A 25387-nucleotide genomic window follows, 5' to 3' on the forward strand; every position below is an offset into this window, starting at 1 on the left:
ATCAGGCAACCACCTTCAAGCTCTTGACAGAAGGGTAGGCGAAAGCCCCTAGCTTAGTGGTAGAGCATCTGCTTTGGGCACAGAAGGTTCCAGGTTCAATCCCCAGCATCTCCAAGTAGGGCTGGAGAAATCCTGGAGAACCACTCCAGCTCTGTGTAGCAGCATTGCTCTGGACTTGCTTCTGATCCTGGGTGCAAAGGGGACTCTGAGCACTGCTTCCCCTTCTAAGCTTGACTGGCCTGTATCTCACTAGGTCCAGCATCAACATATTCCTGGGATCTTGCACCCCTGTAGCAGCAGGACCTGGACCTGATCTGAGAGAACTTGGGGTCAGGGAACCAGGAGCAAGATCAGGACTATGCAACTTTAATGAGGGACTACGAAGGACACTCAAGGATTTCGCTTGGTCTGCATTTTTGTAGCAGACTTCCCAGGTCAACAAATGCATCAGAACTCTTTCTGAATTTTCAATTTGGTTTGGGGATCAAAATACATACCAAATATTTAAAAATGGATTTTTGATTCAAACACATACCCCCCAAAAAGTGTGTTTTGGATAAAACATAGAACTCTAGGGTAAGATGCATCTATTTATTTATTTTATAAAAAGTAATGTGAGGTTTTCAGTTTTTAAAAGATTCACAGACTGTTTTGGAAATGGAATGGACTTGGAAATGAACAGCTGTGATACAGACAGGAACCACAAATAAGGCTCATCTGTCCCTCGCCGAGGACCACTTTGAAATATCAGTGATGGATGTTTGCTAGGTGAAAATGTGGATCCCAACTGGGTTTGCCCACTAGACTGAGGAGGCGGGGAGAAAACCTGTTTTCCTGTGGTTCCATTCCCAGCGAGCACATGAAGGCCACAGACATCAAATTGGGAGCAAAAAACCCCCCAAGCACCTCTAGGTTCCATTTTTCTCCTGTTGTTATTGTCTCTGGAGGCACAATGGGCACTGAAGGCCTCTCTGCAGCCTGAGCCCTTGCAGACCTGGAAAGGAGCCTCCCTGTCATTCTCCACCAGATCTCCTACCAGAGGCTCAAGAGTGGAGTGGGGGGGGGAGCATCTAGGTTGTGAGGCTTACAAGGAGAAGGAGAACTCTATGCAACCATACATTCATTCACCATGATATTATAGGGTTGCCATACATCCAGAATTTCCCAGACATATCTGGAATACTGTGGTTGGAAGCAGTGTTTGGGCGGAAATCGGCAAAATCCATGGCAACCCATGTTGACAGTGTTGTTTTTGCCAATTTCCCTTAAAAATAATTCAAGTGTCATATATACAACTTTGGGCAACTTTTTTGAAATATTTCAACTTATTTGAAATATGGCAACCTCAGTGTTGTTGTTTAGTCGTTTAGTCGTGTCCGACTCTTCGTGACCCCATGGACCAGAGCACGCCAGGCACTCCTGTCTTCCACTTCCTCCTGCAGTTTGGTCAGACTCATGTTTGTAGCTTCGAGAACACCGTCCAACCATCTCGTCCTCTGTCGTCCCCTTCGCCTTGTGCCCTCCATCTTTCCCAACATCAGGGTCTTTTCCAAGGAGTCTTCTCTTCTCATGAGGTGGCCAAAGTATTGGAGCCTCAGCTTCAGGATCTGTCCTTCCAGTGAGCACTCAGGGCTGATTTCCTTAAGAATGGATAGGTTTGATCTTCTTGCAGTCCATGGGACTCTCAAGAGTCTCCTCCAGCACCATAATTCAAAAGCATCAATTCTTCGGCGATCAGCCTTCTTTATGCAACCTTTAAGCCTTCTTTAGGCAACCTTAGTACAGCAGGGCAAAAAAATATTACTAAATTGCAGTTCATTAGTTTGAAAAAGACAGATTACCTGTTTTGGGGCAAATGCCCTCTTAATCAAACAGTTCTGAATAGGCTGGTTTTGATTCCAACTGGCAGGTGATATGCTCATTGTGAGTCTTGAAAACTGAGGACACTGGAGACAAAAGGGTTTCAGTGGCCCCTCATCTTCCCACTGCGACATCTTTCTCCACACTGCCATGGCTTTCTGAGCATACAAGTCATGAACCAGTAAATAAAATGAGCGCCGGTTCCTTACCCACGGTGCGGTTCCAAATGCAGCTCCCATGCCAACCAACCACCTACACACACACACACACACACACATATGCACACAGAAACACTTCCAGCCACCCTCTGCAATATGTCCCGAGATGGAGGCCAAGTTCCTGTTCTCAGAGAGAACCCACTCAGTGCAAGAGGGGGCTGTGATCTTCCACCAACACAAGGTGCCATTTCATTTGCCAGGTCCCATCTTATCCTCCCACACACTTGCTTCCTTCCTTGCTCGGCTGCCTGCCTGGGCGCTTGCCAGGTCCCTGAGGGGCTCCAAAGCTCATCTCTTGGCTGGAGCAGTTGCTGCTTCAGTGCTACATGCCAACTGCAGAGCCCCCCCCCCAAAAAAAGCCACTCACTCGGGAGAATTCTTATTAGGTCATTAGAGAGAAGCCCCACATGGGAACACATAGGAAGTGCCACCAGGCCCACTTCCGCAGAAGGGGCCATGTTGCAAAAATGTTCAAGCTTGGAGGGGAATTTGATTGCTGCACATGATTTGCATCTGGAAGCAAAATGAGGCTTGCCTCAAGCAGCCATGGAAGGAGATCACAAGTTTTCCTGGAATCCCCATCATGTTTCGCTGGATCGCCAAGCTCAGCGGTGAATGAAATGTTTCTCCGGAATATTGTAAAGTTTTGCCAGTATTCCATATTGTCAGCATCAGACAAGCCAAAACAGAGCCAAGATCAAGGGTTGATGTAGCAATGGAGCCCTAGGGACCATTGACTAAAAGGCTAATTGTGGTTTCCAAAGGCCCACTGGACAGGGTCAGTGCTGACAGCCTGAGTAGGACCCAAGATAGTCGCAAAGCAGAAGGCCGTTTGGAAGGAGATGGAAAGCCAGGCAGGCAAGGCCTAAACAGGGCTTTTGTTGACCGTGAAGCATTTCTAGCTGGGCCAGGGCAGAGCAGATTTAAAACGGGATCACACAAACTAATGGAGGACAAGGGCTACTAGCTGAAATGGATGGCAGGGACAGACCTTGGTAATATGGTGCCCTGTGCAAGGCCAGAATTTGATACACACACACTCCTTGCATGGCCTTCCCAAAGCCAGGTAAGAGAGGTGTTGGGCTTTGGAAAGAAGGTCCAAGGGACCGGTTGCTGGGATTCACAAGTGGCAAGAGCGCTGCTGTGCTCAGGGCGGGCTTCCCAGAGGCTGCTGTGAGAACGGGGTGCTGTTCTTGTGTTCTTATTGTAGATCAGTACAGTAGCACTGAACTCAGTTACTGGATCCTTCTCAGCCTTCACCAGCTCCATCCCCAGACCACTTGTGGCATCACTTCAAAGCCTTAAAAAGGGTGCCTTATGAAAACCTCAGTGCTGCTCCTTTCTCTCTTCCTTCTCTTCTCTCTTTCATGACCCCATTCGCTGCCGGATCTTTTCCTGTTCAGCCTATGAAAGACATTTTGGAGGAATCTGAGGCCAGACAGAGAAGACGATATACGACTACTCCACCTCATTCTCTGGGTGCATCAGTGGAGGGGATTCCCTTCCACTTTGTTTAGAATTAGCAGAAATGCTGGAAATTTCCTAGAAGCTTCTTGGTTCAGACCACATGACAGCAGAATAGGAAGCCATGGAAGTTCTTTTTTTCCAGTGCCAGAGGTTCAACCATGAGCGATAGAAGAGTACCTCTGACCATGTACAGAGCACCTTTCCTGTGCTATTGAAAACAACATTCAGGACGCAACATCCACACGGCTGTCTAAATAGGGACAGCTGGGAGACAGGCAGCTTGGGGGGTAGGCAAGGGTCGCTTTTGTATTCTCAGGCCCCAAAATACCAGAAACGTGTTTACATAAGAAAAGAAGGAAGGGTTGTGTTTCGCTTTGACAGCCAAGCTATTCAAACCGCACCCCCGCCCGCCCTCCTGGAAAGCTGTAACCCAGGTCAGGTAAAATGCTTGGGGAGGAAGAAGTGTGGGGAAGGGACGAAAGGGCTAGGAAAGGAGGCCGGACGTTTGAGAAACAGGCAGAGGCCGCTCTTCAGCACAAGACACCCAAGCACGGATTGCAAGTAAAAGAGGAATGGGGAACTGGAGCGGGAAAGTTTTATTAGGAACAAAAAGCTAGTAATGGGCCCAAAATAGCCAGGACCTGCTACTGCTAGTGCTGCTTTGCAGAGGAGACTGGCTCCAGGCTGTGCCTGGCTTGGTCTCCCTGTGTGAAGAGAGGGTGGGGGGGAGCCAGACTCACGAGACGGGCTCCCATCTGCAGCCAAGATCCACAACTCCCCAGCAAAAGGCCACAGTCTGGCCAAGGACATTAAGAAGCAGAAGGCCCAGTGTTGCTGACGTTTGGCTCCTGGAGCCTTTTGTAGCCAAACTGGCACACTTGCAAGCTGATACTCGTGTGCCAAGATGCTCACCCTGACATGCCCAGCCTTCAGAACTTGCCAACACTGCCCCTCTTTCCTCCTGCCCAGGGTACCCCATGTCCCTCCCCTCCTCACACAGGCTGACTGACTCATGCGCACACACACACACACACACACACACACACCCTCTCTCTTCTCGTGCGCAAAATGTTTGAGTTGTTGCTGCTTTTTCAAAGGCCAATTCCCGTATGCAAGAAGAGAGGCAGCAGAGAGGGGAAATTCCTGGAAGCTGATCTGAAGGAGGCATCCATATAACGAAGAAAAGATGAAGATTAAACGCTAACGTCCCCCAGCGGGGCTGTGAGGATGCCATGCCGAGTCACAGCGCTAATGCGGCAAAGTCTGGGACAAAATGTAAATTGTACACGGATGCCGTGCGTGGGTGGCAGGGACCATTTCCGCAGACGATGCAGACTGGAACTGTTTCGAAACTCCCTTTCGCATGCCCTCAACCACCCAGTGTTGGAAGGTGGCAAACAACAACCAAACACTTCAGCCCAGGCCCAAAGTATGAAAAGGTCTGGAAGTGGGAAGAGGCCTTGTGGCATCACAGCACACAAAAGCTTCACACTCTCAGCTGACTCTCCATAAGCAGAGAGAAATCAGTTGATGTACTTGTGTACCTGTGAACCAGCCCTAAGTACATCAGGGGTGGGGAACCTCAGGCTCAGGGGCTGAACGTAGTCCTCCAGCCCTGTTTATCTAGACAAAGGTCCACCTCTGAGGGCCTTCTGGCAGTTCCCTCACTGCGCATAGCCAAGTTACAGGGAACCAGGCAGAGGGCCTTCTCGGTAGTGGCACCTGCCCTGTGGAACACCCTCCCTTCAGATGTGAAGGAAATAAGCAGCTATCCTATCTTTAAAAGACATCTGAAGGCAGCCTTGTTTAGGGAAGCTTTTAATGTTTAACAGACCACTGTATTTTAATATTTTGTTGGAAGCCGCCCGGAGTGGCTGGGGAAACCCAGCCAGATGGGTGAGGTAATAATAATAATAATAATAATAATAATAATAATAATAATAATAGTAATAATAATAATAGTTTCCATTGCTCCACCTACTTTTTGCCTCTTGCCCCACCCACCTCAAGAAGCAACATGATTGCACTGAGAAGACCCAGCAACCAGCAACTCGAGCTCGCCTGCTGTCTCCCAGCCCCAGTTTGCTAGGTTCGCCACTTCCTTCCAGCGTAGTAAAACCAGGGAAGGGAAGCCTGAGTCCCCCACCCATGTTCTTACACACCCACTCCCACCAATCCCAGCCAGCGGTCATGGATGATGGGAGCTGGGAATCCAATATGACCCCCAAGTTATGCAGGACAGCTAGTGGTTCACAGCAGGTTGGTGTCCAGAGAAGAGCTTTCCCTCGAGCCAAGACTCAAATCCAGGAAGGCCTGGGTGCTGATGGCAATCTCCGAACCAGGTTTGCATGCAGAAGGTTGAATCCCCCATCGCTCTATTATTAATTGAGAAATTTTCCAAAATACTGCAAAAGACCTATGAATTATATATAAAGTTTAAAATATTATTTCTGAGCAGTATGCTGCAATTTACCAGCATTAATAATATAAAATAACACCGCAGCCAAGCCTACCCACCCAACCCCCTAAGGAACAACATACAAAATACTAGCAATATTTACCGCTAGATGATTTATTCAAGTGCATACATTTTGGATACCCAGAGAAGTGGAGAGGAAAACTAATAGGGAGAGAAAGAAAAAAGAGGCCTCTCTGGTTAAAACCGGGGGGGGGGGGGAGAGAGAGAGAGAGAGAGAGAGAGAGAGAGAGAGAGAGAGAGAGAGAGAAAGAAAGAAACACCTCAGGCCTGTGGGCCAGATGTGGCCCTCCAAGCCACTCTATTTGGCTCTTGGGACTGTCTCCAGGCCATTCCCCTCACAGATCCTATTTTGCAGTCTCCTGGAGCATTTCTGCTTGGCTGGAATGTATCCTAGACCTCTGAAGATGCCTCTTGCATGCCTGGATGAAGGAGAGACAGGGGCATACAAGTGTGTGAGGAAACTAGCTTACGGGCGATATTTGCCTCTGGCAGTGCCCACCTCTGGCATGTGGCCCCTGGAAGGTTGCTCAGAAGGGGTATATGGCCCTTGACCCCATCCCAGGTTAAAGCTCAAGTAGTAACACTGGGGGGGGGTGCTGGATTAGGCCCTCTCCTAGGTGTGGTGCAGGTTTCAGGTAGATACCTACAATTGCTGGAACAAAGAAACTCACACAAGGGCAAGGAGATGTTGGAGCATTACAGTGAAAACAGAAATGGGAGCAGAAATTGCCAGAGTTTGCCGATTCATCCCATGTCCAAAATGGATCGCAATCCAGCAAACATGATTAATATTCATTGCTGTTGTTTTCAGCCTGCAAATGATATGTAACAATACATAATTGATGTCTCCTCCTCCAATTTGCATACTGGTTCCTTTGCATTGAAACAAATGGTGTGAAACATAGCACAACTATTAGTTATGTAAAATTTCACCATAGCAAAAATTACATAGTCCCCCCCCCCGAACTGCAGCGGAATGGAAACAGCACTGCATGTGACAAATAAAGGACAAAATTCACAGCCTTCTGACATCCCTCCCCAAGGACTGAGTCCCTGTTTTCGAGAACATAAAACTTTAGCAGGGGAATTTTACACAGCCAAAAACAAAGCACACTCAATCCTTGCCAACACGACCCTTGTTAAGTGGAGAGAGCTGGTGGGATTGGCATTCCAGAGATTATCTCTGCATCAGGAAACCACCATTTTAAACACTCAGTACCCAAAAAGAGGCATTTGCTGACCATTAACCAGGCATCCTGGCCCCTTAGCAGCCATTTAGCCAAAGCCCAACTGCATTCACAGCAAACAGAGAGCAAATTGAGAACCATGGAGCCTGGGCAGGGCTGGTACATTCACCTAGTCTGCCCTTTTCTGGTCCCCAAAGATTTCAGCTGGACTATGACAACTCAAATGTAGACCTGTGATCCTCTTTTCTGAGTTGTTACTTTTTTCTTTTTCTAAATACTAAGCAACCTGAATGGGTTGCAAATCTGAATGGCAGGCAGAGGCACGCACGCACATAGACAGACAGTCTCTTCAAATCTTTCCCCCCCTCTCCCTTTCCAGCTCAAGATCACCCACTTTATGACGTTTCCACCCTCATAGTGGCAGCGAGGTGAGAGAGGGACATGTTGAACCCCATGGGCAAATGACTGGGGTTTTTTTTTTGGGGGGGGGGGTAATTTTTATCTGGAGGCTAGTGGTGGAAATGACCAGGCAGGGGAAAGCCTCTGCATGTTGACGCAGCCTGCTCTAGGTTGCTCTGAAATGAACCTGCAGCTGTAAGAATGACGGAAGCCCATTGAATCAGTCGTCTGAGCCGAGGGTCTTCTCCCTGTGCAAGCGGCTGCATTTGCCCCCATGAGCCAGTAGGGGGCAGCAGCGGATTACTGATTTGCATCAAGGTGGGAGGATATAGAAATGTGGGGGGAGGGGGAGCCTTATCGTTTCCAGTGTGGTGTAGTGGTTAAGAGCGGTAGTCACGTAATCTGGGAAACCGGGTTCGTGTCTCCGCTCCTCCACATGCAGCTGCTGGGTGACCTTGGGCCAGTCACACTTCTGTGAAGTCTCTCAGCCCCACTCACCTCACAGAGTGTTTGTTGTGGGGGAGGAAGGGAAAGGAGAATGTTAGCCGCTTTGAGACTCCTTAAAGGGAGTGAAAGGCGGGGTATCAAATCCAAACTCTTCTTCTTCTTCTTCCTTCTCTCTCCATCTCTGCAATTGAGCTTTGAGAGATAAGTTTGCGGCAGGCAATTTCTGGAAGGCAGTGGACCAGGTGTGCCTCATACCTGGCCAATAGGCCGAGGCTGACGATGCCCCCCAACAGTGCCAGTGCTTAGCTGGATATGCCAAGGATGGTGGCAGCAAGAGAAGCCACAGAAGAGATGAAACCCCCCACTTTGAAATTGAATGCCCGGGCAGCTGTCAGATGCCAGTGTTTGCAACAAAGAAAAATTTAATATGTTAGCTCCAAGCCAGTGCTCACCCACGATAGGCAAGGAGCATTTTGTGGGAGCCTGGGCTGGATAGTCTGGCCTGTGACACATCCCAGGTGACCAAGATGACTGTCCAGCAACTCGTATTTAGCCTTTAACAAGGACAATCAGAGGAACACCATTTTAACGTCCCTTCATGGACTAGTGACCAGTGTGAATTTCGTAAGAATCCCTGAAAAGGATATTGTAGAATTGGAAAAGGTGCAGAAAAGGGGTGGTCAGAATTATCATGGGGAAGGAGTGACTTCCTGATGAGGACTTTTTAGCTGAAAGAGAAGTGAATTTTATAAAATTCTGCATGGCGTGGATAAAATTGTTCTCCCTCTTTCAAAATACTAGAACTCATGGACATCCAATGAAACTGATCTTTCTTTCATTCCCCTCCCCCTTTTCTCTTGCTTTCTCTTTTTTAAGATTTCTCCTTTTCTTGTATTTTCTTCCTTGTGGCATTGCCCTTTTTTTAGATTAAGCAGCTGCTTCATCTCTGTATTTTATATAAAAAGATAGTTTTCAATGGCTATGTGTTTCTGTATATCTGAATAAGTATCAACAAATAAAAAAAGAAGCTGAAGTTGGAAAATCCAAGAACTTCTTCACGCACTGCACAGTTAAACTATGGAACTGGTTCTTGCAACTTAGATGGCTTTCAAAGAGGAGTGTCCGGATTCATGGAAGAGGCTGCTGTCAATGCCTGCAAACCTTGACAGCTGTGTTCTACCATCACGGTTGGAGGAAATATTTGCCTCTGAATACAAGTACAGTCATACCTCGGGTTGAATGTGCTTCAGGTTGAGCGCTTTTGGGTTGTGCTCTGCGGCAACCCGGAAGTAACGGAGCGCGTTACTTCCAGGTTTTGCCGCTCACACAGACGCTCAAAATGACGTCGCGTGCATGTGTGGAAGTGGCAAAATGTGACCCGCGCACGCATAGATGCACCGTCGCGTCTTACATTCCATTCAGGATGCGAACGGGGCTCCAGAACGGATCCCATTCGCATCCCAAGGTACCACTGTAACTGGGAATCACAAGTTGGGTGGGGATCAGTGCTATTGCACTCAGGTCCTCCTCGCAGGCTTCCCAGAGGAACATCTGGGCAGCTACTGTGAGAACAGGATACTGGACTAGGTGGGCCATGAAAAATGCGAAGAACCAATGAGTTCTTTGAAGCACCCGCTCAGCCAGAGCCTATTGACAGGTTCTGAGTTCCTGAGTTAGATAGTAACCAAGGAACCCCAAGGTCTTCACACAGGCGGTGAGAGAGAGAGAGAAAGGATTAAAAATATGCGAGTGGAGAATCTCTCTCTCTCTCTCTCTCTCTCTCTCTCTCTCTCTCTCTCACACACACACACACACACACACACACTTTTCAGTGCTCTGCAGGTCTGCCTGCCTGCTTAATATTAAGTTAAGAGAGACGTTGACGGAGAAGGGGAATTAATTAATTAATAATTTAAACTTGATTTTTATTCCATCCTGTTTTATTAACACACAAGAATATTGATGTTTTTATATAATCCAAGGCTAAGATAAGGAGAGGGGCCCTTGTTTTTTTAATGGTTGAGGCTTTAGAATGGTCTCTCTTGTTTTATAGAGGCAAGACCGCTGGAGCGAGAGAATGGCCCTCACGAATCTGGAGGCCAGTAATATAGCTGGCTTCTTACTTTCTAGGGAAAGGTGATGACTCAGTTAGGAGGTCTCGGCCGCATCAGGCCTTACATGGTATCAAAGGCAGGCTTTTCTCCCACGAATTGTACCTGAAGCAAACATACGCTCGGAAGCATGTTGCATTTACAGTTGGCAGTCTTTAAGCACACATGCAAGAGCATCACATGTGAAGTGGCCATAAGTGGCTTGAAGGTTGAAATCTTACATGCAGTTCCTTGGGGGTGAGCCCCCTTGAGCTCAGAGGACCCCACTCACCCTGAATAAGATAGAGGATAAATTCAGTTTTGACAAATTCTGCCTCACTATGCACTTCCTGAAATGACACAGGCCAGAATACCACTCTCCGTTGGAAACTGCGCTCCCCTGAACTTCGTTACACAGTTCTTCAGCCAAAGAAAGGTGAAGAAAAATGCATGGATGAGGGGAAAGTGTGCATAAATATGTATATATCAGTGACAAGAACACACACAAAAAGGAACACGGGAAGCTGCATTTGTCTATCTAGCTCAGTATCATCCACACAGACTGGCAGCAGCCTTCCTGGATTTCAAGCAGGGAATCTTTCCCAGCCCTGTCTGGCAGCACCAGGAATTGAACTCAGACCTTCTGCATTCAAAGAATATGCTCCACCACTGAGCCGCATCTCTTCTCAAGAGAAAGGTGTTCATAATTTGTATATATATTGGGTAAAAGAATATTGGGTACTAAAAGGCTGATTTTTTTTCTTGAGGACTTCTCTCTTTTTTGTAATATAAACTGACAGTGCAATGTGGTGAACTGTGCTTAAGATTGGGGGAAAATGAGAAACAGAGAGAATCTGAAGCAGATGCTTTCATCCATCCCTACTCCTGAGAAAATCTGCTTAGGGTGGTGCTGTGTGACTGCCATGTAGAGGGATCAGATCCACCTGCCGGCTCCCCGCTTGCCTTCCCCCTTCCCGTCTCTCCCTCCCTCTTTGAGGAGGCGCTATCAGACCACACACACCAACTCGAATCTTTCCACAGCAATTTCTGGGTGACATGCGGAGCCCAGAGGGATGTATTATTTCCAATCAACTCCAAACCAGGCCCCCTCAGCATGGAAATGAACCAAATAGGGAGACAATATGTTCAAATGACAAAACCTGATTGAGTTTTCAGCATGGACCTCGTGCGCAGAACCGCCGTGCTGTCAAATTGCCGCCCGGATTTCTCTCCAGTTTATTTTGTGTTCCGATCTAGGAGAGGAAATTGCGCCTGATTAATTTTTGTGTGTGTTTCTGTGAATTAAAGAGCTAAAACAGTTGCACGGCTGCAGAATGCTGCTGTAGGCATAGTGGATGAGAAACAGACTGAAACGGCACTCTTGTACACACAGGTCCTGCTGAACTCGACAGGACATAGAATACAGTGGTACCTCGGGTTAAGAACTTAATTCGTTCTGGAGGTCCGTTCGTAACCTGAAACTGTTCTTAACCTGAGGTACCACTTTAGCTAATGGGGCCTCCCGATTTCTGTTCTCACCCTGAAGCAAAGTTCTTGACCCGAGGTACTATTTCTGGGTCAGCGGAGTCTATAACCTGAAGCGGCTGTAACCCGAGGTACCACTGTAATAGAAAAATAGAATAGAGTTGGAAGGGACCCAAAGGGTCATCCAGCCCAACGCCCTGCAATGCAGGAATCACAGCTACTTCTGTGTAAACATGCATAGGAGTGCAACTATGAATGATAAAAACTGGGGCACCCCCACTCCATTGAAACTCAGTGTCACAGATGCTCTAGCTCAGAGGTCAGCAAACTTTTTCAGCAGGGGGCCGGTCCACTGTCCCTCAGACCTTGGGGGGGCAGACTATATTTTGAAGGGGGGGGGGATGAACAAATTCCTATGCCCCACAAATAACCCAGAGATGCATTTTAAATAAAAGGACACATTCCACTCATGTAAAAACATGCTGATTCCCGGACCGTCCGTGGGCCGAATATAGAAGGCGATTGGGCCGGATCCAGCCCCCGGGCCTTAATTTGCCTACCCATGCTCTAGATCAGGGGTGGGGAAGTTTTCCAGCCTGAGAGCCACATTCACTTCTAGACCACCTTCTGGGGGCCACATGCCAGTAGTGGGCAGAGTCCAGAGGCCAAAATGGGTAGAGCAACAAATGTGCATCTTACTTTTGTGCTGCAGGCTTGTTGCCACCCCTCTCTGTCCTTCGGCAAGGCAAGTAGTTGTTTCAGTCACTCAAAGAGTGTGCACTGCAGGGAGGATGCAGGGGCTGGAACGGCATAGAGAGGTCTGGAGGGCCACTCTCTCTTAGCCTCAGTTTCCTATCTGTAGCATGGGTGTAATGCCCACCCAACTTGCAGGGCTGATGTAAAGATCATGGCAGGATAATAAGGTAATGTGCTTAGAACAGTCCAATGCCAAGTGTTACAGTATGGAGCAACGGAGTGGCTTTTCAAAAATGGAGCCTTCCTGCTCCAGTCCCACCACAGGAATGTCTGCATTCTTCTTCTAGGGTTGCCACCTTTTAACTGGCCCTGCCCTCAAGAGCAACCTCAAATGCCCTCAAGATGCAGAAATGTAAGATGTTATTGCACAGGCCATAAGAGAAGTGTGTAAAGTTTGTGTGAACTATGCGGGTGTAAGGATTGCCATTCATTGTTCCCCCCCCCCCCGGGAGAATGTTCAGAAGTTTTAGTTCCAGAGTGGGTGGAACAAGATTATGATCTGGACGCTTGGTCCAGGGTTCATACTTGAATCCCCCAGAAGTCCCAAGTCAAAACTGGCCAGGAGAGCAGAGTGCTTCTGGCCAAGCTTGAAATGTGGCACTCGTAATAACCTGAATAATCCCTTTTTAAGCCCACGCACCCTCGCCATAAATTGTTAAAACCTTGTCAATAGCTGATTAGACACACTATAGCAGCCTGCCAAGGTGTGACCGCCTGGTGATTTATGGCCAATGCATTTTATATTATGCATTATAAAAAGTTATTAGAGAAAGTGGCTCAGACTCCCGACCCATTCCTGAAATATTAATAAAGCGTTAATAAATGTGAGCTGCAATTCCTAGCGCTGCCACCAAGACAACATCTCTGTGGGCCTGATCCAAACAACCCAAACAACAGCAGCCCACCTACAATGGAACGAGGCTATTATTCTTCTCACCGCTGGAGAAGGGAACAGGACTCGGTCTGGTGTGCTTTCAACAGCAGCAGTGCATGGTCACAAGACAGAACGCTGCCTCTTTAAATTCATTGCATCATCACTAAAGGAATGAAGCTCTGGCTGTCAACACACCCTGCTTTGGGATGTGAGGGTCAAGTCTGGTTAGCTTCCTCCAACCTGGCGCCCCCCAGATGTTTTGGACTACATCTCCCATCAACCCCAGGCAGACCAGCCACAGGACACCCAGCTGGGGGAATCTAACCAACACGTTAGAGTTTGTTGGAGCAACTCCAGTCTCCAGGGACTCTCCCAACCCTTGCATTGCCAACTGCCTTTTAAATGCCTCCCAGTTATCAGTTCCTTGCTACTGTAAATAGCTTGAGGTGAATTAAAGGCGATTGTTATATTAAAGGCTCTTGTTTTATGGGGATGCAGTAAAATTCCTGCATTTAGAGATGGGAGGACATCTCCTTTCCTCTTCTTTTATTGCTCCCCTGGTTCGCTCTGCCCTGTGCTTTGCTCCTCTTGAATTCTGGTTTAACTAGGATGTCTAAGATTAATTCTAAAATTAGAGCATGGACCGTTTGCTGCAGAGCTGCCGCCTCCCTTGTTCATTTGCATCTTTCCTGCACCTTCACATTACTGTTGCTAGAAAGCCAGCAGTGATGCAATCCTACTATGAGAGCATCAAGATCCTTTGTGTGTTTAACTCGGTGCTTTTTTTGGTTTAAAAAAACAAATCACAAGCTGCTGGTACTTATATCTTGATCAAGTACCATGGGTGCCAGCATTTAATGGCTGTCAAGAGCAGCAAAAAAAATTAAAGAAGTGAAGGCACTTCATGCCAGAGAGTATCATCACAAATAAAGCACTGGGATGCATACATTTGCTTCTGCATTTTGGTGGAAACCAAACACAAATAGAATCTTGAAAAATCTGTAGGTACAATCACATCAAGTTGGGTTTAATTCCCCCCCCCCCTGTGGTGCCTTACCAAGGCACCATAAGGACTCCTGGCACACATATTGGTGAAACACCACAGCAAAGGAATCTTGAATTGTACCAAAGAATGCATTAAGGTAGCTGCCTCCCACACTTTTTTGCAGTGTTGTTTTTTTTTAGTAGAGGATTAACTCAAATGAGTAAAAAGTCAGGAAGAACTAGAAGCAGGCACACTGGCTTCTTCCACTTGCTCGCATGACGTGAGCACGTTGCGTGGCTTGAGTGCACATCGCTGAACAATATTGAGGGGGCTGGCCCCCTCCTTGAAAATTTTGGCAGGCCCTTGGCCCCTCCCCCCTCCAAGATGGCACCCCTGACTAGAAGCAAATGAAAAATGCAACAAATTTCCCAGACACAATGCTGTGTATGAAATTCAGACGTATTATTATTATCATTTTAAATGGGAAATTCTTAAAGTATTGGTTGCACTGTGGAAACAAGAACATTTGGCCATCCAAGGCAGGCAAGTGGGAATGGTGGGGCACTGGCACCATCTGCCCTAACAGGCCAGCTTCCTTTGTGCTATTTATTTGGTCTGCCAACCAGGCTTGGGCTGGGTGGCCACAGAGATAGACAGTTTCTGTCCAGGCTAGTTTCCATCATCTATGCTGAGCAGACAAGGCAATGAGGAGCCCAAGGGACACTCAAGGGGTGGGAGAGATTTCCCTCCTGGCTTCTTCCTCCCATGCCTGGCCAGAGCGATGTGGGTAGGAGCTACAGGGAAGTGTCGCCCACGCCGCTCTGTTTACATGCAAATCGAGCTATAGGCAGCAATAGAAATGCAGGAGGCTTCTCTTCTTAAAAGAACAAAGAAGCTAGAGGCTGATGCCAAGTATGATAGGAAGCCATTTTTTTAAAAAAGAAGACGAACTCAAGAAGGGGGTGGTGATGAGTTCATTGTGACAGGAGAGTTTTCCGGAAGGCAATGTGTCAAGGAGAGCCAGGGAGGGGGAAGCCGAGGATACTGAACTGCTCAGGAAGGAAAGGGGTCCCATTTTCACTGCAAAGGTCAACATCCACATGTTGGTTGGGTTTTATTCTTTCTCCTTGCATCATCGGCTAAACGAACCTCTCCCCCCAGGGCAGGCAGGCAGGACGAGGGCTAAATATGACTTCTGCTGCCTGGATCTGATGACTGGGCCCAGGTGGGCTCTGCCCAATCCCATCAGGGATGCAGAAGCCAGCCGTCAGTTCTCTTAATTAGGCTCCCGCCAGCAGTAGCAAGAGGCTGGCACATTCTTCTGTCACGGTTTGACGTGCTTAAGGAAAGGTGATGCATCAGATCTGATAAATCCTCATTTGGCTGCTGACAGGATTTTCCCCAATGCATTTGTTGAAGTAGGGGAAAATGACTTCATTAGGCGGCCATGTTGGTTTGCTCCTTCAATCCAACAGGCCGAAGCACCACACTGAAACCATCTGTTAGACTCCTCTTTGGCTCTGAAGTGGGAGGTGGCTACTCTTCTCTAGCCATTCAACAACCTCCATCCCCCCCCCATCCCCTCAGATGGATAAATGTGATTTTCTGAGGGGATTTGAGGGGTGGGAAATGGTGCATCAGCCACCATTATGAATGTCAGTAAGCTGTGATGGCTTTCCTTCCAGCATACCTCCAAACCACCAAAATTATGCCCCACCCCCCAACTTTGCTACCTTCAAATAGGGTGACAAAATTAGATGGCTCCTAGCCAGCCCCTGCTGTCCTGGTATATATAGTACAGTATGCAATGATTGTTGCTTTTCAGTATTCACAGCAGTTGTACAATGTATTATTCCATCGTACGGTATTCAGTGCTTGTTGTTTGAACAGTTTGTGCTGTACAAGGCCAGTAACAAATGTTTATTATACTGACATGTTTCTCAGTAGCCCATAATTCAAGTTAGCATCCCCCACCCCATGCGCACCCCCAGGCAACTGCACGGCCTAATTAAACCTCCGCATCTTTTCCTGCCTCTGCAAAGTTTCCCTGCCAGAAAACACTCCCCGAATCCACCTCACCCCTCTGCTACCCCAAGCATGAATCAATGATATTTCACAGGCTGGCAGAAATTAAATATTGACTTTCTCTTGGTTTGAACTTCTCTGTGCATCCCTGAGGCCTTGCTGGCTCCGTTCGCTCGGGGGTTACAGAGCGCCGCACTGAGTTAAGGGAAGTGACGTCCAGTCCCCTTGTAAAGGCGCGAGGGAGCAATGGCTTGATGGGCCTGGGATGGTGGGCTCTCAGAGGAGTCATAGCCTGAGTGTTCTGCTCCTAGAAAAACAACAACTCTCAGTTCTCCTCTCTGCATCCGACACACCCACAGGTGTTTCCATCCTTCCAGTGGAGTGAATGGCAAAGTGAAGACTGACTGGTTGGTTTCTATACTGCTTGTTCCAGCCTGAGACAGGACATAGCTTAATATATTAAAAATATATCTAAGCGGTGTACAAAAACCTGAAGCAACAATAACCAACTTCAACAAAACATTGCAAAAATACAGAGTTACATATTAAAATGTTACAGGGTGTGTCAGAAGACAAATGCATTGATTAGATAGATAGATAGATAGATAGATAGATAGATAGATAGATAGATAGATGATAGAGTTCTTCTGACACACCCTCCATCTCAGTTTCCGGGTTCTCACCCACAAAAATCTCACAACGAGAAAAGTTCATGGAAACAGCAGACATCAACCTAGCCTGTCCCCCTATATTTGCTTTTTTATGGTCAGGCCAAAGATAAACTGTGCAAGTCCTGAGCTGCAACTTAAATGACTGAGAATCTACAAAGAGAGTAGAGATTTTTACAGTAACTATTTTGTAAGTGGTTGCCACTGAAATTGGTGGGAGTCAGGTCTCCTGGAGACAGGACTTTTGCTTAGAAAATAATGTGTGTGCATTTGTTAACTTTGGCAAATATTTATATGTTTCTGTCACACATGACTGTGAACTCACGGTTTTCCTACACAAAAGTCATAGGAGTACAGTGCTGAGCTTTGCTGAATTCCATGTGGGAATAAATTACCAATGTGCATTGGGCATGCAAAGAAGGGGGGGGGGCGATAGTGCTAATGAACAGAAGGGATTGAAAGCTGCAGGAAAGTGCACATGCTGCTGTTCCAGAATTAATTTTAGAGATTCTTCTAGTTCAGCGAGAATTCCAGAGAAGTGGGGCAAAAGGCAGAGCAGGAAATGCACAAAGCAATCAAGAAATGAAATGGGGGGGGACCTGTTCATCTCAACTTCCACCCTAAATCCATCAGGTGGTGAGTCAGAAGGAAAAGTCTCTGCTGGGAGGAATTCAAATCAGTTTACATTTAAAGGCAAACCTACCTCATTTGCACCTTCCGAAACAATATGCAAACCAAAACATGGTCATCCTTGGGAATTTGGGAATTCACACTTCTCTGGATTCTGCAGTACAGTTCTCCAGCCAAGTAATGTGTGCAAAAATGTATCTACTAGGCTAAAGTTTGCCATGTAAATGCAAATACTAGAGACAACAGCATACAAAAGCTCATTACATTAGGGGAGAATGCTTTACAAAGGTGCATGTAGTTGGCAAAATTGCATGGAAAAATGTGTATCTTAGAAGAAATTCGCAGCAAAATACTGATGATTTTTTGCAAGGTTTTCAAAAATAAGTAAATCATAAACTGATGTGGACATGGGGAGAACTGAACTCAAGGCTGGCAAACTGAAAGAACCTGAAACTGACAGCCTTCTCCATTGCTCATTAGACCTCCCTCCTTCCCCTTCTGTTTTCTCTCCAGTGCCAAGCAGTGTAGGTCTGGGATACATCCCCCCTACCCGCCTGCAGATGACTTCGGCACTTGTGAAGCTCACATCCTACAATCAAAGGCACTAAGTGCACAATTCAAAGTGTTGGTGCTGACCTTTAAAGTCCTAAACGGCCTCAGTCCTGTGTACCTGAAGGAGTGTCTCCACCCCCTTCATTCAGCCACTGAGATCCAGCGCCGAGGGCCTTCTGGCGGTTCACTCACTGTGAGAAGGGAGGTTACAGGCAGAGGGCCTTCTCGGTAGTGGCACCCACCCTGGGGAACACCCTCCCTTCAGATGTCAAGGAAATAAGCAGCTATCCTATTTTTAAAAGACAGCTGAAGGCAGCCCTGTTCAGGGAAGTTTTTAATATTTAATGCTGTATTGTTTTTAACACTTGATTGGGAGCCGCCCAGAGTGGCTGGGGAAACTCAGCCAGATGGACGGGGTATAAATAATAAATTATTTTTATTATTTATTATTATTATTATTATCATGCAGTTTTCTAATTATTATTTTTAACCCCCTTCTTCCCCTTCTGCGCAGACCCTTCTGCAACAATACGAAACCTGCAGGGTCCTGAGGATTGAAGCCCAGGATGGGAGGGATGATCACTTGCTGGATGATGAGCCACTTCTGGACCCCAAGCCTTTTCATCCCTGGGACAGCTGTTCTCTCCAGCTGCAGGCAGATTCTGACGAGGCCTCTCTCTCCCTCTCTCCATGGGCTGTCTCCCAGAAAATAATGACTCTTTTTATCATTTTTAAATTTCATGCCTATTCTTGTAATTATTTATACATGTCCCTAGGCTGTGTCGCTGAGTCACTGTGCTGAGTTAGACTAATTAACGGAGAGGCGGAGAAGGCGGCAGTGAGCTGGGTCAGCGGCAGGCTTCTGTGCTCATTAGATGGGCAGGCAAATGCGCAGAGAGAGCGGGATGGGCAACCTAGCCGGCTGGTTGCTAGTTTTGCCGTTGATCGCTGAAACCTTCATTTCAGGGGGCCTCGGGAAGATGATTGTTAATTATTAAGCACAAATAAACTGCACCAGTATTCTTGCCCTGTGTTGTGGTTGTGGAGTTCCAACAGCAACAACTGATGCATCATTGAGGAAGTAGGAAATCCAGGTGTGTCTAAGACAGGAATGAGACAAGGCTGTCAGGAGTTCAGCCTACACTCGAGTAGGACCCTGGCAGAGACACATGCCCGACTGGCATGTTCCCTCCCTCCTGGTTGATCGTTCGGGAGCTTCATAAGCTTTCTTCAGCCCGAACATCACAGCGACTGATGCCAACCGACATCGGCACACTTAGGGATCGGCAGAGTTTGTGCCTCATGCGTGACAGACCTCAGCAACTCAGCATTTTGGCTAATCAACTTTATTTACATATAAACACACAGAGCACTGCAACATGGCTCCCTCTCTCTCTAGCGTCAGACAGCAAAGAGAAAAAACAAATGACAATAGTCCCACTTCACGGAAAACAGTAACACAAACATCCTGTCTCCATCACTTCCCATTTTGTGGAGTCAAAACATATACCGTAATGTGATAGACAAAAATCCCATGACTGCAATCACAGAGCAGGAATTCTAACAAAGGCTACATGTAGTGGTGGTGGTGGTGGGAGTAATGGTTCATATTTATGTATTTTTTAAAGAAATTTACATCATACCCCCTTTTTTCAAAAGACCACAGAACATTTTATAATATTGCAGCATAATAAACAACACAACGTATGTATGTACATAACATAATATACCAAAGAAATCAAAACAGTTGGATAATTCATAATAGGCATTATCATCAAATAATTCATCATTATTTCAATCATCATTTCATCCAAAGGGCTACCGGAAGAGGTATGTTTTTGCTTGTTTCTTAAAAGAAAACATTGACATCGCTAGACTCACCTCCATGGGAAGAATCTTCCACAGACATGGAGCCACCACTGAAAAGGCCGTTCTGTGGATTCTGGTGCTTTGTACTTCCTCTTGCACAGGGGCAACCAGTCACTCCTCCTCTGGTGATCTCAAGGTACAGGCAGATTGGCATGTGAGAAGGTGTTCTCTCTCCACCTTGTTCACTGCTTTATGAAGTCCTGTTGGCCCTTTGACAAGACTGCTGAGGACTATGCTCCATTACTAATACCTCTGATCCTCAAATTCACTATAAAATAAATAAATATTACTATCTGTTCCTGCTTTGGAATATCCTTCTTGTCTTCCAACTCCTCTCAGGGACTGTTCAGCAACTAATTTTCCAGGAGGGCCACTTTGAGACTTCCGGTCGGTGCCAGCGCTTAATGGCGGTCCTACCTCCGAGCTCCGGAGAAGGACTGCTTCGCAAGTTCGGGTCTTACCCGCTACGGCAAGCGGGGGACCCCTAAAATCCCAGGCGCTGAAGCCTGAGAACAAGGAGACTCGGTGGGCACCTTTGCGCCCCCCGGTACCGTGAAAGAGCCTTTTTAAAGGCTACGGATCGACATCGGGAGTGAGCGCGGTGCTGAGAGTCGCTACCCAGCCTGCGAAGTGAAGCCGCGTCGCCATAAGCGGAGAGCGCCGATTCCTTCCTGAAAAGAAATTCGGACTGATTCCCCGTGAGTAAGAACTGAAAAATAACTGGGACTTTTCTTAATTTTAAAAATTGGGCTAAAAACGGGGGAGATTTAAACAAAGGAAGTCTGCCTCCCCCCGACCGCATGAAAGTGAAAGCAACGGAGCTCTAAACCTGCATCCGTTTAAATTCATCCTTTGATCAGCTAAACCGGACATTTAAACCTTTGATCTCCCCTCTAGCAAGCAGGGCAGAGGGGAGGCGAATTTGACCATTAACTGCATGACTTATTTGAAGGAAAAAACCTCTGCTATCTCATCTACTTGAAAGTCTGAAACGGTCTGCCTTCTTAGTACATTGAGCTGACTTTTCCCTGTGAAGTGACACCTTGATACAAAGTTTCCACAGTGCCTGACTTTTGTACATTTTAAGAAGAAACATTATAAACAGTATACTGGGCAACTGTGGCAATTGGAAGCTATAAGACTTTAGTAACATTGATTTTGACTGGGTTAATCTCCTTTCTTTCTACATCCTGGATGGTCTCCTTTGTTCATGTATTTTGAAATTTCCTTCTATGGCCATTTTGATTTGCTCCCTCTAGAGGATAAAGTGAAGTCCAGCACGGCCTAAGACAGTGGAATTTTCCAAGGGAGAATAAATCCCGTGGGAATTGACCTTGACATGAGTGGGCCACAAGAAGAGATAACTACAAGAGCCAAGACCAAGCAACAACAACAGCAACAGCTGCAGCTGCAACAAGCAAAGAGAAGAGGTTCGATCTTAGGCGTAACAGCCGGACTAGCTGGAACAACAGGACAGGACAAAGGAGCAGCCATTTCTATGGAAGCTGTGACAGAAGCTTTGCTTAAGATAAACCAGACTCTGGAGTCTTTGACAAAACAGACTTCAGAGAACACACAAAAATTAACAGAAATATCAATAAGATTAAACCAGAATACAGAATCTATAAATAAATTGGTCGAGGAAAATGCCACCACGCGTCAAATTGCCGAAGAGGCCAAAGCCACAGCTGGAGAGACGCAGGAGAAATTAGAGCCACTTGCCAAGAAGGTCTATGAGCATGATGCAACCTTGGCCTTGTGGGAGTTACAGAGGAAAGAGAGAAACTTAAAATTAAGACTGATTCCGGAGAATGAAAGTGACAACCTTGTGGAATATTTGACACGGGAGTTTGCGGATTGCTGGGACCTGGAGGAAGACGATTTTAAAATCACAACCCCCTCCCAACTGCTTCTAAGTCAGGGTGGGGAACTGGTGGCCCTCCAGATATTGTTTCACTCCAGCTTCCATCAGCCCCAGCCAGCACAGCCAATGATCAAAGATGGGGGGAAATGGAAGCCCACATCTGTCCTATCCTTGTGATTGGTTACCTTATTAAGATACCTTATAGTATCTTATTTTTGCCATGGGTTCCATATCACCAAACTTGTAACTAAAAGGGCATTGGGAGTGGGGTAGTGGGAGGTGTGGATTCCACGAATGATTTCTGCTTCTTATCTAAGCCCTTACCACCTCCCCTCCTGGCAAGCACTGGGAATATCACTTGTGCCAAACTGAGGATGGTCCTGAGGCAAATGGGATAGTTGGTTAGCTCACTTGATACTTGACTCGAGTCACACAGGTGCTCCGCTTACTACAGCACAGCTGAAGCAAAGTATTACATCAGTTGGACATGTCTGTACCACCAGGTGTTACAACAGGGGAAGAGCCTAACTAAATGAACGAGGTGAAGAAATTTAAAGTGGCAAGTGTGCTAATGTTCAACTTGGAAAGCAGCCGCAAATGCAAAGCGAGGTTTCTGCTGAGGAATGGCAAAGAGGAAGCATAAATTATATCAGGGGGTGAGAACAGGCGGGTGTCCTTGACAGCGCTTGTGATACATGTGGCAAGGCCCACTGTGTGATTGAGATGTGCCTGCAAAGGATGGAGAGGCGGAGAGGAGGAGCCCCAAATGGATGACTCCCAAGGCTCCGTGGCCAGTTGGATCAATACAGCAAAAAGCATCTTCCTTGTAGTGCCATTAGCAAAAGACACTGGAGCCTTGTCAGGTGGTTAAACAAACAGCTTCCCCCACTTAGCTGTGCGTCTCCTGGTACAAGCACAGAGTTCATAAAGTAGAGGAGAAAGCAAACATTTCCAGCAAGCTTCATAGAGAAGAAGGGAAAGGAACAAGGTTGGTTTTTAAGATATATTTTTTTTAAAAAAAATATTCATTCTTACCCAGTACATGCACACATTAATGCACCTTCCTTTCTTGGGTGACGGGAATTGACTACAACACATGACACACACCACCTGCTGCACATCTGCATAGCTAGCTAGATCATGTTGGTACCTTTCAGAGAGTTTACTGCAGATTGCTGAAGTCAGTTGTAAAGGTAAGCAGCTGACACCAGGGTAGGAGATAAAAGGGATGCAGCTCTGTTTTCTGGCAGCTGTCCAAACAACAGCCCTCTAAGGTAGGTTAGGCTGAGAGGAAGAGTAACCGCCCTTAGGCCACCCAGTGTGTTTCATAGATTCAAACTTTGGCACCTACTCCTGGTCCAGCCTGCTAACAACTACCCTACAATGGCTCTCCAAATTTATCCTAATGTACACATTTTTGTAGGCAATTTCCCCTAACAGATACATTTCTGCAAAGCAATTTCCCCTAATGTAATGCATTCCTAAATCTTATTTTCATCAATATATGCCTTTTTCTAGGCACACTTTCCCCTAGTATATGTATTTTTAGACGCAGTTGGCTGGAGAACTGCATTGCAAAATTTCGGGAAGTGTGATTTTGAAGGCTTGTCTGAAGGATTGTTGTTTCAGAAGGTACAAATTATGTCAGACGGCGTAGTACAGAGGTGCTGCTTGGTTAGATTTCGGTTCTCCAGCTCTTCCATCACCTGCACTGGCAACCAGTGTAAGACTTTTAAAAAGTAAAAATGAGCAGACTGGTAAAACAGCAGGCAGGCTGTGACCCTATTACATGGTGGTTCACCTCGCTTGTTTGAAATGAGAGATTTGCCTGCTTGCTTCGAATCAATATATGAAATTCAGCCCTCCTCACCTTTCTCTTCTCCCCTTAGGCTCAGTGGGAGCCCCTCTGCCCTCAGCCATCTTAGCTCATTAGCCCCAGAGCCTCCGTACAATGCACAGTTCTGTGCAAATAACCCTCCTCTCTCTGCTGCTTCCTTCTCTGTGACTGCCCCTTTGGTTTCCTGGATCAGCTTCCTGCATTCATCCAAAGACTTAAGGCTCTGCTCAGCTTTCCCTCTTCCCATATACCGGTAGTCTGATCCCTAGTCTGTATGAAGCATTTCTCCCATACTGATCTTCCCTATACCTCTCAAAAGGCATTCCTGCTTTATCAACACCCTGTAACTGACCTGAAGCAGTTAACATGTTTGTGAACATTCCACAACGTCACAGAACCTCAGCCAGTAGCTGAGAGGGGCTTGCAGGGAAATGTGGGGAGGAAGAGCACAACCACACTGATTGGTCTCACCTCACTGCCACATCCCCACTGCCCCTGTCCCATTCTCCTCATGTTGGGGGACATGTCTCTAGAGGGGCGTTTGCTCTGGACTCTTGTTTTGGCAGGGCTCCATAGGAGTGGTAGAGCCTATTTGCATAGAATATGCTCTTTAATTTAGACTTGCCCTCCAGTGTGTGGGACAGGGCCAACAATGGGGACAGGTTGGTAGGGTGGGGCCAGGAAAGCAGTCCTGCTCCCTGTGATGGTTATTTGCAAGGATAAGACTATAGTGGATGAGTCATCCAGTTTGTAGACACACAGAGACACTCATATACTATACTGTACTGTATTATAATAATATCATCACTAGCTTTTCTCACACATACCTGGCAAATGCCATTTCCACGCATATAAATAAAGCAAGCAGTTAAAATCCTGTTAACAGCATTAGTCAAATTAAATTTCACGAGTTATCAGTTACTACAGATTTATTTACAGACGCTTACCATAATGAAAAATGTACGTGCATTTGATAAACCACTGGCCATAATCCAAATGACAAGCAAAATATATCTTTTTAAAAATAGCACTCTTGGTTTAAAAATAAAACTGCCCCTCCCATTCTCTTTCCTTTTTCTTTCACTCTCCTTTTCGCCTCCCTGAAGGCAATGTCTAGGATGCAATTTTACTCAGGGAGTTCAGCAGATAACTGAATCCCTGACAAAGTTAAAAAAAATAGGGGCACAAATGGATGGGTCTTGTATTTCTGATTTCCAATGGTGCTAGTTTCCCTCACATGGTACAAATTGCATGAGGAGGAATGGGGATGAGCGCCCTTAGTCCACTCCCTGCTGTGCCTACTCCCACATGTTAGAGGGCAACCGCCTGCAGCAAGGAGCAGCACCTCAAAAGAAGGGCAGGTAGCTCAGTGGCAGAGTGTTTGCTCTGCGTTCAGCTTCAGTCCTTGGCATTTCCACTTGGGGTTCGAAAAGTTCCTTGTCAAAAACTCCAGAGAACTCACTGACTCAGCATAAGACAGCTTCTTACCATGCAAAAGTTGTTATGTCATCCATTCTGGGGACGGGAATAGAGCTCACTAGTAGAACACACATTTGCCTCCTGCAGAAGGTCTCGGGTTCAAACCACAGGTAGTGTGGGTGTCCACAGAAATAATTCTAAGGGCAGCTTACAACTATCCCCCCCCCCCCGAAGGGAAGCAACAGGAAATGATGGTGGGGCGGTTTGCAGTATTTG

Source organism: Podarcis bocagei (genome assembly GCF_964188305.1).
Source record: "Podarcis bocagei genome assembly, chromosome: 7".
Classification (NCBI taxonomy): Eukaryota; Metazoa; Chordata; class Lepidosauria; order Squamata; family Lacertidae; genus Podarcis; species Podarcis bocagei.